Source organism: Mycetomoellerius zeteki, unplaced genomic scaffold, assembly GCF_001594055.1.
Source record: "Mycetomoellerius zeteki isolate Tzet28-1 unplaced genomic scaffold, Tzet1.0 scaffold81, whole genome shotgun sequence".
In the NCBI taxonomy this organism is placed as follows: Eukaryota; Metazoa; Arthropoda; class Insecta; order Hymenoptera; family Formicidae; genus Mycetomoellerius; species Mycetomoellerius zeteki.
The window spans coordinates 1,116,698-1,129,462 of record NW_017257841.1 but is presented as its reverse complement, the minus strand read 5'-3'; the positions used below and the strand labels follow the sequence as shown (position 1 = coordinate 1,129,462).

Here is a 12,765-nt window from a genome sequence, read left to right as displayed (position 1 = left end):
AAGCAGATAAAAAAGATATGGGTCTAATATTTTTTATAAAATTTGGCTCTACAATATAAATTGAAAAAGAGTTTGATAATAACTACTAAATATTATACTAAGTGAAATAATTTCAATTAAGTGTTCGGTCAATATAAAAATAATGTTACTTTTTTAAATGTTTAGTTAAGTATTACCACAAATATAATAATACAACCAACTGTTTGATAACAATTGCTAAATATTGAAAAAATTAAAATTATTTTTGATTACATTAACCGAAGATTTGATTAAAATTATTTTACTTAACACTTGATAGCTATTACCAGACATTTTTTTCAGTATCTTCACAATCCATCCAAATTGGTGAAGGACAGTTCCAACAATTTCCTTGTCAATGTACTGTTTATTGTTTTACTTTACTCTCAATGGTACGATTGACACCAAACTATCCCATCGACGGTTTCCGTCCTCGCGTTACTCAGTCGCTGGAACTCATTTCCGAGCTGGGAGGCGCATAGGCTTAACGATCGGCGACACGGCACAGACGTGCCGGTCGTATAAGTTACGAGACCGACACGGAACACAATCGATATTCAATTTACAGTTTTGTCACAACGGTATTACGTGTGTTTCGTGGAAAAGTGGTGCCACGTTGACGTTACACCGTGGGAGTCATTCCGGCAATGCAATGCCGCTATTGGCGTGGTCTGAAACCCTGAAAACCGCGTGGGCGACGAGCGCCTCGTTAGAGCGCTGTCGTGGCGCTCGTTAGCGCGGACTATGCGTCTCGTCGACCGTTACAGAGTCATTTAAACGCAATATTTAATAAAGGCACGCGTGCGAGACTCGCGGACAGTGTACCCTCCATAACTGCGCCGGGGGAGCCTGGATCGGCTTCCTTCTCTCCTCTTCCGCCTCCTCCTCCTCTGCTATGATTGTTATCCACCCGTCGCGTAAATCGCGACGCCCGGATATTAATTATCGCGCGAGATCGCGAGTAGTCGCGCCGAATGATCGATCTGGTCGCCGCGATTAAAGACGGCACTTGAGTGGGCGAAGGAGGCAATTTATATCAGCCCACGGGCGTGTATAAGTCACGATGTGTTTGGACGCATGTACCGTATCGAAAATAATTTTGTCTGGGATTAATTAACCTTTGAAACGTGCAAAGCGATTGCGATATGTTTAACGATGGCTTAGATATAACAAATGACCAGCAAAAATATTATCAAACTATTCGCGGATCAAATTTGGATTTAAATTTATATAAAAAGAATACTGCTTCACTGAGAAAAATGTTTTGATTATACCAACAAGAAGTACAAACAAAACGAATTTTAATCATATAAATTAGAATGCTGGTTATCTGAATTATATAGAATTTCATGAATTTAACTACGAGTGTCTAATTTGTACTTATCTGATTGTATCAGAATTCCAATTAATAAAATGAGACTTTTTCCAGTGTTAAAAACTCAGTAACAATTTAACGCATGTTTTCTCGAAGATTAACTTTTAATGCAACATGCAATTTTGAATTTTCCAAAAGTTCCCATAAAATACGTTTCGATTTTAAGACTGTCAGTGAATACATGCAACATGCAATTTTGGATTTTTTAACATATTCAAAAGTTTCCGTAAAATATGTCCCGAGTTTAAGACTGACAGCGAATACATGCGAGCTCGTGGAAGATCGAGCAGTGTCATTTTCGGAGTTTATTTCTCCTCGTTCGTAGGTTTACGACGCGTGGAAACAGCGATCGCTCGGGCCTATTTTTATTACTCTCATGATTTATCCGCAGCCACTGCTGCCCTATTTATTCTCATTGTAGTCGCTCGTCGACAGAGTCGTAAGGCAGCATGGTATTATCTGTGAACGTTACTATGTATTTTCCACGCGCTCCATATCGACGCGCACGGTCGCGCTAATAAACGTGCGTTTGTAAAAAAAAATTGTTCCGTTCCGAGAAACAGTTACTGCAAATTGCGACTGTGCGGAGGTACCTATATACCTGGCGCGCGGTTACGCGATCCTCGATATTCTATCCGGATCGTTAACGGCGATAACGCGCAGTGATTTTATTTCGGAGGATCAAGAGAGATACTCTCCTCCTCTCTCTCTTTCTCTCTCTCTCTCTCTCTCTCTCTCTCTCTCTTTGTGCACACACGGCTGCTCGTCGAAATTCGAAGCACGCGGCGAGCCTTAGCCCTCGACCACCATGTTCGATTTGGGTAACATAACTGCTACGGTAAAGGAATCCAGTTCCGATCTCTAATAGAAATGGCGCAGTATTTTATGTCTATGGCAAGTATTGTTGCTCCGAACTTTTTATTTTTCCATTATTTAGTAAATAAGCGGTATTGCTCGATTCGTTCCCGAGGTATAGATCCTAATTATCACGTTAATCGCGGAAAAAAGAATTTACTCTTCTTACTTTTATCATGGGCGATACAGCATAGTACTCGCCTTTCCGGATACAAGAGCTTGCGAGTTATTCTTTATTACGCGTGCTCGCGTTTCAGTTAAATCGAGCGTCTAAATGCAGCCGGTATATAAAAGATATCATGCGCTTCGGAAACATTTTATCTACGCGCACGGCCGAAAGTAGAATAAAAATGTATCTTATCTGTGAGAGGGTAACGAATTTATCGTAGCGGAGTTACACGGGCGCGGTTTCGAACGCGATATTTTTAGCGAGATATCGATGCAGTTAAATCGCGAGAATGGAGCTACCACTCACTACTCCTTCCATATGTTGCGAGATTCTCGTAGCCAACAAATGTTTTAAGATATTAGAATTTTTACGGTTATGGATTTCGTATTAAAATTGTATTAATCCCTTAAGTCAATAATATAAAAAAATACAAACTTAATTAAAATATATAAATTAATTATTGGTTGAATATTGATTCATTATTAATGCGATAATATACTTACAATTAAAATTACAATTAAAATTACAGTTAAAATTAATGTATTTTATTTAACTGAGTATCAATGATTGATATATAAGTGAAATGTTTTATACATATATACCGTTGAAAATATTATATAGAGATTTTTCCTCTTCAACGATCGATTACTGATTGTACAAATAAATTAACCATTAAGTAAATAGCGGAAATAAACAATTAAATATTGAAAACGTGTGAAAAACCGATTGATTAACACTAAGTAATTATAAAAAGTTTTTTTTATATAAAATCTCAATAATTAATCAATGTTGGAACTGTCTTAAGAAGCACTTCTTATGCGAAATTGCTTACTCATCGGCAACAATTAGTCATGTAGTAAATAACATGAATCGAACAACTGTTAACCGATCGTAACGAGAAACCAGCTTGAAATTAGCGATTGAGTAACGATACCTAATCACGATTGACGCGAAAATTTCAAAGTGAGATGTATGAAGTGCAAAGTAGGTTTTGCAAGTTCACTTGTCGTATACCGCATGTGTGTTCTACGTATATACCGGTTGTTAAACTGGGACGACCGCGGGGCAAAATCTAATTGCACGGCTGTTTAATTAGATCGTTGGCACTCGCGCGGTCTCATCGTGCCCTTCACGCCGAACTCTGTCCTTAAGATACGGATCGGCCTTAATTCATCGCGTCCACAGGATTAATCTCGCTCGTGAATGCCGCGGTGCGCTCTAAAATTAGCGCGAACGTCAATTGAGCGCAGTGACTGCACGCACGCGTCGGAATATATATATATATATATATACATAGCACACATCGATTACTTCATACATGCTTTTTTTCTCTTTCTATTTCTCTTGCTCTCTGTCTCACGTGCGCGATATAAACGCGCGTAAACTAGCGCCTTGCGTGGCGATCGCGAACGACTTATCGGATTTGCCGCGGGCTGCTCTAAGATGGATTTCATTATCACGAGGTGTCTTTGATCCCGTCTTGTAAACGCGTTTTCATTTAACCAATGCGATAATGGAAGTCAGCACGATAGCCATGCTCGAATTATAGGCTCGTTTACACGAGAGAATTAAGAATTTTATTTCTCCAAGAAAAAAGAAAGATCAATATCGCTTTTGCAAAAATAATATTGATACCTCCGTTTTCTATTATACATGCACATGTAAAGTTGAATATCATTAAATTGAGGATATTACTTGCACTAACGGCATCGCATTCCTATGACTACAAATGTAATCACATTTAGCGTCGGGTAAAAAGCAGTTTATGCTTGACGCAGGGCATACCAGATGGACATACTTTATTCGCGAGACAGTGAAAAAGTGACTTTTTTGTTAATAAGAACATCATCAAGATTGCATTATTTTGTAACACGCATTCGATCTGCATGGTTATCCGTATCGGCACGAGATGTTTTGCATAATGGCATCTCCTACGAATTCATTAAGCGACGTATACTTTAGGTTGGAGCTAGAGAAATGCAGATTCGACGTTTAGAGCTCCCGCATGCTACGAAGTTTCTTTCTGGGATACCTTAATTTATACGCCAATAAAATGTCCATGAGATTTGTTGAGCGCGCTTTACGAGATGCTTATTGAATGTCGTACAGTGCCTCTATCGTTAAATGAGAAAACATTCTCTTTCGATTTAATTCGAATATAGCAATGTCAATTTTTTTCGATTTCCTTTTTCACTTCCTTTTTTATTTTACTTTGTTACAATTAGTGTTCGGAAACATCAGACGATTTGACAGTTCGGACAGTTCGAACGTTAAATAGTTCGGATTGAATGTATGTTCGAACTATTTTAACCCACCTCAGAGCTGAAAGTTTGAAATTATTACATTTCGAACTCAGATATCAAGTCGTCCGCAAGATCATCCTGAATATGTCCAGGATATTTGTAGGACGATATCAATAAATATAGGAATTTTATTTAACTGCTCTTTTGTTTCCAAGGCATACTATATTTGTTAACACTGAAAAAAAAGATTGGCTGCTGCAGCAAATTATATGGTAAAATATGGCATAGCATTTTTAATTGGCTGAAGCAGCCAATTTTTGGTTGCAACAATTATTGCGTTAGCCTATCCGCAATATAGGATTTCAGTATAGGATTTCGGTAGACAATCAAAAATTGGCTGCTGCAGCCAATTAAAAATGCTGTGCCATATTTTACCATCTAATTTGCTGCAGCAGCCAATCTTTTTTTTCAGTGTACTGTCCGAACCGTCCGAACTTCAGACATAACGAATTGATATTTCATACTGATCACTGCTTAAGCTCAAACTGTTCGAACTGTCCGAAATATTCGAATTAGATGCTCATTTTTTTAAACTTCGAACTGTTCGAATAGATCGAATATTCAACATGTTCGAATCTTTTGTCTGAGTTCTAGTTACAATTCATGTGTTTCGTGTACAAAGTTCGAGACAATTTATCTTATAAATATTAGGCAATTGTGTTTATATATAGGCTTCAATAAAAAATAATCTTTCAAAATTAAGTGCTCTAAAGCGATCTGTATTACGACGATCATTATTACTGCATTAATACTTGATGTTATATAACGCTATTAGAAGTCAAAGAAACAATGGCAACCCAATCCCTTATGTTATATAACATTTTGTTATTTATAACTTTCACGTATGTCAAAATGTAAATCAATCCATTTCTATAGTTGTTTGGTTGTTTCGAAGTAAATATTGACACACATGCGCTTAGTAAATAAGTAAATAATAAACTAAATCTGAGTAATTTAATATATTTAATATATTTTCTCTTGATTTAAATAATTTAACTCCATTATATTAATTAAAGTAACGACGTATTGAGTAGGAACAGTGGCGACTTATAGAAATAACAAAAAAATAACTTAAACTGGATGTAATTTGACATTATGAATTTAATAGTGTTTACTGAAAGATTGTTCAGAGACTGTTTTGAATTGTTTAAAGGGAGTATCAATAATACTGCATACAAAATGATTGTACAATAATAATTGAGCATCTAGAGGCCGTTTTGATACGAAATGTGATACATTAGAAGGAGATGAGGAAGAATTCTCATGGCGTAACGCGCTCGGTCGCAAAATAAGACGGTATGCCTCTCGTTATTAGCTATTCGACCGGTGACGTACAAAAAACGTAATAATTTCATCGGTGCCGGCCTTAACGACGACGAAGCCGTGACGACAAAAAGCTCAATCTATCAAATTGTCACTGGCCTTTCTATTCCATAGCTCCGCGCCTTCCCTAATAAGCAATCTTCTCGGGGACCTTACCGTAAACCGCCATCCACCAGCTGAATGGATTCCGGACCGGTACCGACCGACCATCTTCGATCACAGGGCCGGTTTCTTGCTTCTTCGACGAGCTCGCCGCGAGTCCTCGATTACGATTTTTCTGAAAATATTGATTTGGTACACGAAGTCAGTTTTAAAGGCGACAAAAAGGACTTTATGGTTAGTGTTAATTAACCGCGGAACATACATGCATCCGTAACGGTTTTCTTCCTCACGAATAAGTAATTTTAAATCGCATTAAAGAGTATTGATAAAACATTGACACAAAACATTAATGTAATACACGCGGAAATAAACACATATTTCAGAAATAATTATTTCTACGTTGAAATATATTTTTGAAATACGAAATCTCGAGCCTCCTCCATCATTTTTGGATCGCTGGATATTTTCATGGACCAGGAATCTCTTGACGTGACGCCTTCCGTGCGGCCGATATTTAAATCCACTAAGTACTCGCGTTCTCCAATTTACTTTTAGCCGTGCTTTGCGTGCGCGGGCCGCCGTCCCTGGACATACACGGTTAGTGTGTTCTCTCGGAACATGTACACTGGCTACCAGATGCCAGGCACGAATCGACGAGAACCGTTCCGTTCAGCCGCGCCGTGCCGGTAGTCGTCATCGCGCCGTCGTCCGAAGACGGACAACCAGCGGTTAATAACCAGCCGATTTTGTTGTCCTCTTTTGCGGCCGGCGAGCGTTGCGGCGCAGCGCGGCGCGATGCGGCTCCGAAGTCACTTTGCTAATAAGTCATTTGCCATGCTGTGTTGGATGTCGCCGCTTGCTTATGAAGGCGTCCCTTCATGGGACGCACAAAAGGATGTTTCATTAACCTAAGACATTTTATCGCGGACAGTTAATTATTTCCAAGAAGCGATACATGGAGTATTGCGTGGCGCCGCGGCGCTCCGGATTTTATATTTCGCTCTCTTTTCTATACCGATCGCCAAGCAAGACAAGACGACGACGACAGCTGGTTGATTGGTTATTGCGGTCGAATTTTGGCGAAGCATAAATTTTGTCCTCACGTTTATCTTCATCCAATTCCTCGAATAAATTGGAATAAATTTTTTCCTGTCGAGGATATCGCGATACGGTACATGTGTAAATGTAATCATAAAAGCTGTTCTGTATTTCCTTATAGTGATTCAAATATGTCTTAAACTACATTACATAAGCAATATTATTAGAGCACTGTTAATTATCAAAGGATAACTAACAATGGCAATGGTAATCCAATCCGTTGAGTTAAATATTTTATTATTTTTAACTTCCATATGTGTCAAAATGTAAATCAATTCATTTCTGTTGTTAAATCGCTTGCTTTAAATTCTTTAGAGTGGAATTTTACTTTAAAAAATGAAAATTGACCTTGAAAAAGAGTAGCTCAATTTTCAATCTTTAAGAGTGCAATTTCACTCTTTAGAACGAGATTCATTCTAAAAATTTCAGAAAATAATTTCAAAGTAAGCGGCGGTCATATTAACGTATGCACTTAATAAATAATATAAACTTAGTAAATAATAAAAAAATTTAAATCAAATTTAATTAATTTTTTTTCTGAGTTCTAAATTATTCAAATTGTTTGTTTTAGTTAAATTAATGATACATTGTAGTGTCGAAACCTACAGAAATAATTAAAAATAACTTAATTGGGTACAATTTGACGTTATGAATTTAATGGTATATGTGTTGAATGTATATTTTTCAATATTCACAATGCAATGTACTTTTGACACACAGTGCCTTTAAATTCTCGGAAGATACCGCTCATAATAGGTACGCTAGCGTGCGGTATTCCTTTACGAGCGTAGATCCAGTTTGAGGAAAGGCAAAGCTAATCTGCAAAGAATGCGTACAACATTTTCGCGTAAAAGATCTTTATTTCCCGGGTGGACGAGCTTAACGACGTCGGGATCTCGGCGAGACGGAACCGATATGCCGAGAAGGCAATAAACAGGTCGCACTTGCACTGTGCAGGTACGTCAGTCTCTTATATCCGATGCTGCATCGAGCGCGGAGACCGCTGTTTGAAACTCACCTGCGAAAGCAGCAGCAACAGCGCTGAATTTAATCGCGAAGTAGAACGGCTTCTCGCGTTTTTACAGACACAAACATAGAATCGCGGTGGTCGCGGGTCGTTAGCGACTGTCTGTTTTTACTTCCTCCTTCTACATAGCGCGCAATCGTTTTCCTTCGTTTCATCGTCTGGATGGGAAGCTTTTCTCGATTGCCGTTGAATTTTTTCTCTCATTTTAAATTTAATGTCTCCCGTGAAGAAACGTAAAATATATAAAGAAAAGTATTTTTATTGTTGCGCTTCTATTAAAGAATCCAGTTTATACCGGTCTTGATAGGATTTAATAAATGAATTTTTTTTTAAACTCAATGTAATATTCGTAACGTCATATTTATAATTATGATTTAATTAAAGAGTATTCTGTTTTTTGCGATTTAATAATAAGTGTATGTATTAAAATATTTTTTGAATTTTAATTGAAAGTAGGAAGAAATTGAGTATCATTTATGTATGTCTAAAAATGATTTAGAAAATAAATTACTTGTATAGTAGAATATTTAATAGCTTTTTAACAATTTAAATTTGAAAGTATAATAAAAAATTAAAAAAAATTAGTTGTGTGTGCGCAAAGCGAAATAATTATGGAAATAATAAATTACTTTATATAAAAATATGTTTTCGGTCAAAGAGCAAGACTTATTTTCCAAATAAATATTTAGCAATTTTTTTTTAAACACATAATTAATCGACCACTTAAACCTTTATTAAATAAAATAATTGTCAGCAAAAATATAGGTATTTCCATTCCTATAAAATTACTAGTCTTTCCGTGAGGACTTTCCGCAGTTAAAAATAAGGTAGCTTATGTGTCAAATTTATTCATGTTTTCCTACTAGTTTAGTAAAATAGATATTAATAAATATGCCTTATATATAGAAAGTTTCGTTTTATGGATGTGGTGTTAAGATCATTATGCCATCTGTTTGTTTTTAACTTCTTCATTTTGAAGATCTCTCTTTTCTAGTAAATGATCAAATTAAACTCTGCTATCAAGTTAAACTCTGCTTGATAACACAAATACATATACATGTTAATTAGATAATTAACATTTATTTATTTAATTAGATAAATACAATTATGGAAAATAATTCGAAATATAAAAAGTAGCACATGTATTTAGCCTGCAATTATTTTTTATTATGTTATATAATTAAATATTTCAAGCTTAGCTGTCATACGACACGCGGCGCTCGATGCTTGTGTTTTGCTTCATACGTCGCATTATTATGTGTATACACAGTACACACCATTACCTTGTGTTATTACCGCGCGATATGGTTAAACCCAACAGCAGTGAAGCGAGATGCTGCGTGTATCGTCATAATTCCTCGAAATGTGATCGAGTCGAGTATTGAAAAACACTCGAATGCATCACCGTTTCCTACGAACCATTAGCAACTTAACTTACGATTATTTAAATCTCATGATTGATGTATAAAGATGCTATATTTGTTGTTTATTGCAAATATTTCTCGTGGTTTATTCGTTTTAAGGGCACGGTTGCGACTTTTTAGTTTATAGCCTGGTTTTTTGACCAAATCTCCAATTTTCTAAAAAAATTTCCAGATAATCGTATACAAAATTTTGATGACCTTTTTGTTTTAAACGCGTCCTCTGGAAAGACTTCGATGGGAGGGTCAGATTTGATGTTCTTTTTAGAGAATGCATTATAGAAAACAGTATTTATAAATTTTAATAATGATAATCGGTCTTCAACAAGACTGCGATTATCACTTCTTATTATACTTTCAAATTTCCGATGATTTTTTTCTTAGAGAACGTACTACGAGAAAGTTTTAATTTTGACAATTTTAGTACTATAGCCATCGATCTTCTGGAGGTCCTCCGGTAGGAGAAGCGATCTCCAATGGAACACTAGTCATTTTCGGATCGGTCTTAAGTACAATCTTAAGATGTTATAAGAATCAAAGGGCTGTATGAGCATCTTAAGACATTATTTAAGACAGTCTTAAAGTAAGAAGAGACTATGTGAATTACACTGCCCTATATTATTTCATTGAAAGAAAATTGGAGAAACAAGGGTCATAGGAGTCAGGTACAGAAGACGTCGCGCAAATAATACACCAATAAAGCATATTATTTTTGTATTATTTGCGCGATAAATTGTCTTCTGCGCCCGACTTCTATGGCCCTTGTTTCTCCAATTTTCTTTCGATTTATAAGGAGTCTTTGTAGTTTGATTTGTCATACGGATTTATTTCATTGAGTTAAATATTTCGTGGCGACATAACTTGGCAGTTACACAACGCTCGGCAATTGGTGTTTAAACTTGTTTTCGTTTCTTACGACGCGCTATGTTATTGTATACAAGTGGTTACCTTGTTATTCCCGCGGCGAGGCTCGACCCGGCGGGCACGGGGCAAGGCACTCTGTATGTCGTCACGTTATACCTAGAGACACGATCGTGTCGAGTGCTGCGAGACATTAAGCGTGATCACTGCCTACGAACAATGAGCGAACGGACCATAAGTCACGCAATTATTTAACCTCCGGCAGCTAACAACTCGTGAATCAAGACGATTGCTCGTCGATCGTCGCGGATACTTTACGCGGTTTATTCATTTTAGATAATCGGGAGTTATAAATTGTTGTCTCGTTGTGATGCACGTGGTAATTATTACATTGCTTCAACAACGCTTCGGACACGAATATTTCTCAGCGAGAATAATTGAATTTTTCACCGTTTTAAATATGATTTTTCCATGACACACACTGTTCTCGGCTTGAGAATGCACGATAAAATATGCGAATCGAAGTAATAAAAAGTCGTGACGTATCGGTCGTTAATTATGCAGTATATAATACGTGTATATTTCGTAGAACGTATAATATATAATACTATATAATAATATATTTATATTAGAAATGTATTATGCGTGTAACAATGAGCTTCGATCGAGGAACTACTCACCTACGAAATCAACGAGGAATTCAGTAAACGAGGCAGTCAAGCATTCCTCATTGAAATCAAGAAATCATCTGAATTAGAACATCGTCGCGCGTCTCGAACTTTCTGTCGGAAAACAAATAAAATTACTTTGCAATCACGTTGAAATAACCATGAATACAAGAAATCGCAAATTATTTTCGAAGGTGAGTATCCCTCTCGGCTTCAATCTTACAATTTTGGACGATTTTTCGTAGTTTACGAAGAAGTTGACTCGCGTCGCGTCGTATCGGAGCGAAGTTGCCCGCGTCACTTTCGGATCGAACGCGAGACGGTTCACGTTGCTGGTACGAGTCGAATAGAATCGCGCTTCGTTAGACGTACTCGGCCATCTTTGATCCTTTGTTCCAACGTTGCATGTCGCGTAACGTGAATTCAGTGCTCGTGTGCATCGGCGATTCGTTGACCACGCGTAATCCCGTGGATTCATTTGAAATCTGCCGCGGTCAGAATCTAACCTCAATGTACTTCTGAAGCGCGTTGTGATTTCCGCCCGAAATGCTCCGTGCTTCCTAGATATTATTTTGTTCTTGTTCAATACGTTCGGTGAACAACGAGGAGAAAATGATACGTAGGTGGAACTCAAGGCAATCTGAACGTAGCTCTGGATGTCGCATGATATACGGCGAGCGTTGGATCGCGACGGTTAACGCGTGGAAATTTCCTCTGCGTCGTTTCGTACGTCGCATTAGTTTATGGGACGTCGTGGGTGCGAATCGCAGTTTGATACGTTATCGTCGCGACGTAAGGATGAGGTGCCGCAGTGTTCTATTATTGTCGGGAGTGTTGTGTTCGATGTGCGTAATGAAGGAATCTGAGAGGATGATGAAGGCCTGGAGGCATCGAGCAACGGCGGAGCAAATATGGGCAAGTACCTGATTTATCATTTGTCATTTATAAAATCATTTTCTAAAAATTGTATCATTATAGAAGATATACACATTTGATTGAAGAATTTTATCTCACATTTGAAAAAAAAAAATGTGAAAATTCATGAACGTAATTTTTGAAATACCTATGTTTATTTTGAACGCTGCTTTAATTGACATATGTTTGTATTTTTTAGAATTAACTTTCTATAAACTCCGCTGCTACGCATCAGATCGGTGAGTCAAATCGTATCCTATTTGAAGTTGTGAAAGTAATAGAAGTAATAGAAGTGTGTGAAAGAATATTACCCACTAACGTAACATTTCACAGATCCATCGTTTTAAAATAGAGGAGCTAGGACAGATTAATACTAAAAATATTTAATCTTGAAGTTTATATAAGTAATTAAGTATCTATTTATAAAATAAAATATAATAATTAATATATTAAACATTTTAGAAAACATTCAGGAAACTATTAAAATATAATATATTAATAATGTTAATTGTGCAATTTTTTAGTATATATCATAACTGAAATTTTTTATTTACTTTATTGCTTAATTGATTAGTGAAAAGTAAATCAAGTAAATATAAATAAAGCTGGAAAAATTGTATTTAAAATTAT

At 36.7% G+C, this 12,765-nt stretch overlaps 1 protein-coding gene and 1 long non-coding RNA gene across 3 annotated transcripts in view; one reads left to right on the top strand and one right to left on the bottom strand.

The window, feature by feature from the left end:
- Window positions 1-12,765, top strand: part of LOC108729910 (uncharacterized) — a 294,820-nt gene that overhangs the window by 31,026 nt on the left and 251,029 nt on the right. The gene's annotated exons all lie outside the window — the stretch shown is intronic.
- On the bottom strand, window positions 6,206-11,499 carry LOC108729911 (uncharacterized). The gene is made up of 3 exons (XR_001936955.1): window positions 11,444-11,499; window positions 10,640-10,762; window positions 6,206-6,320 (listed from the first exon to the last, which is right to left on the bottom strand). It is a non-coding gene; the product is annotated as an uncharacterized lncRNA (long non-coding RNA).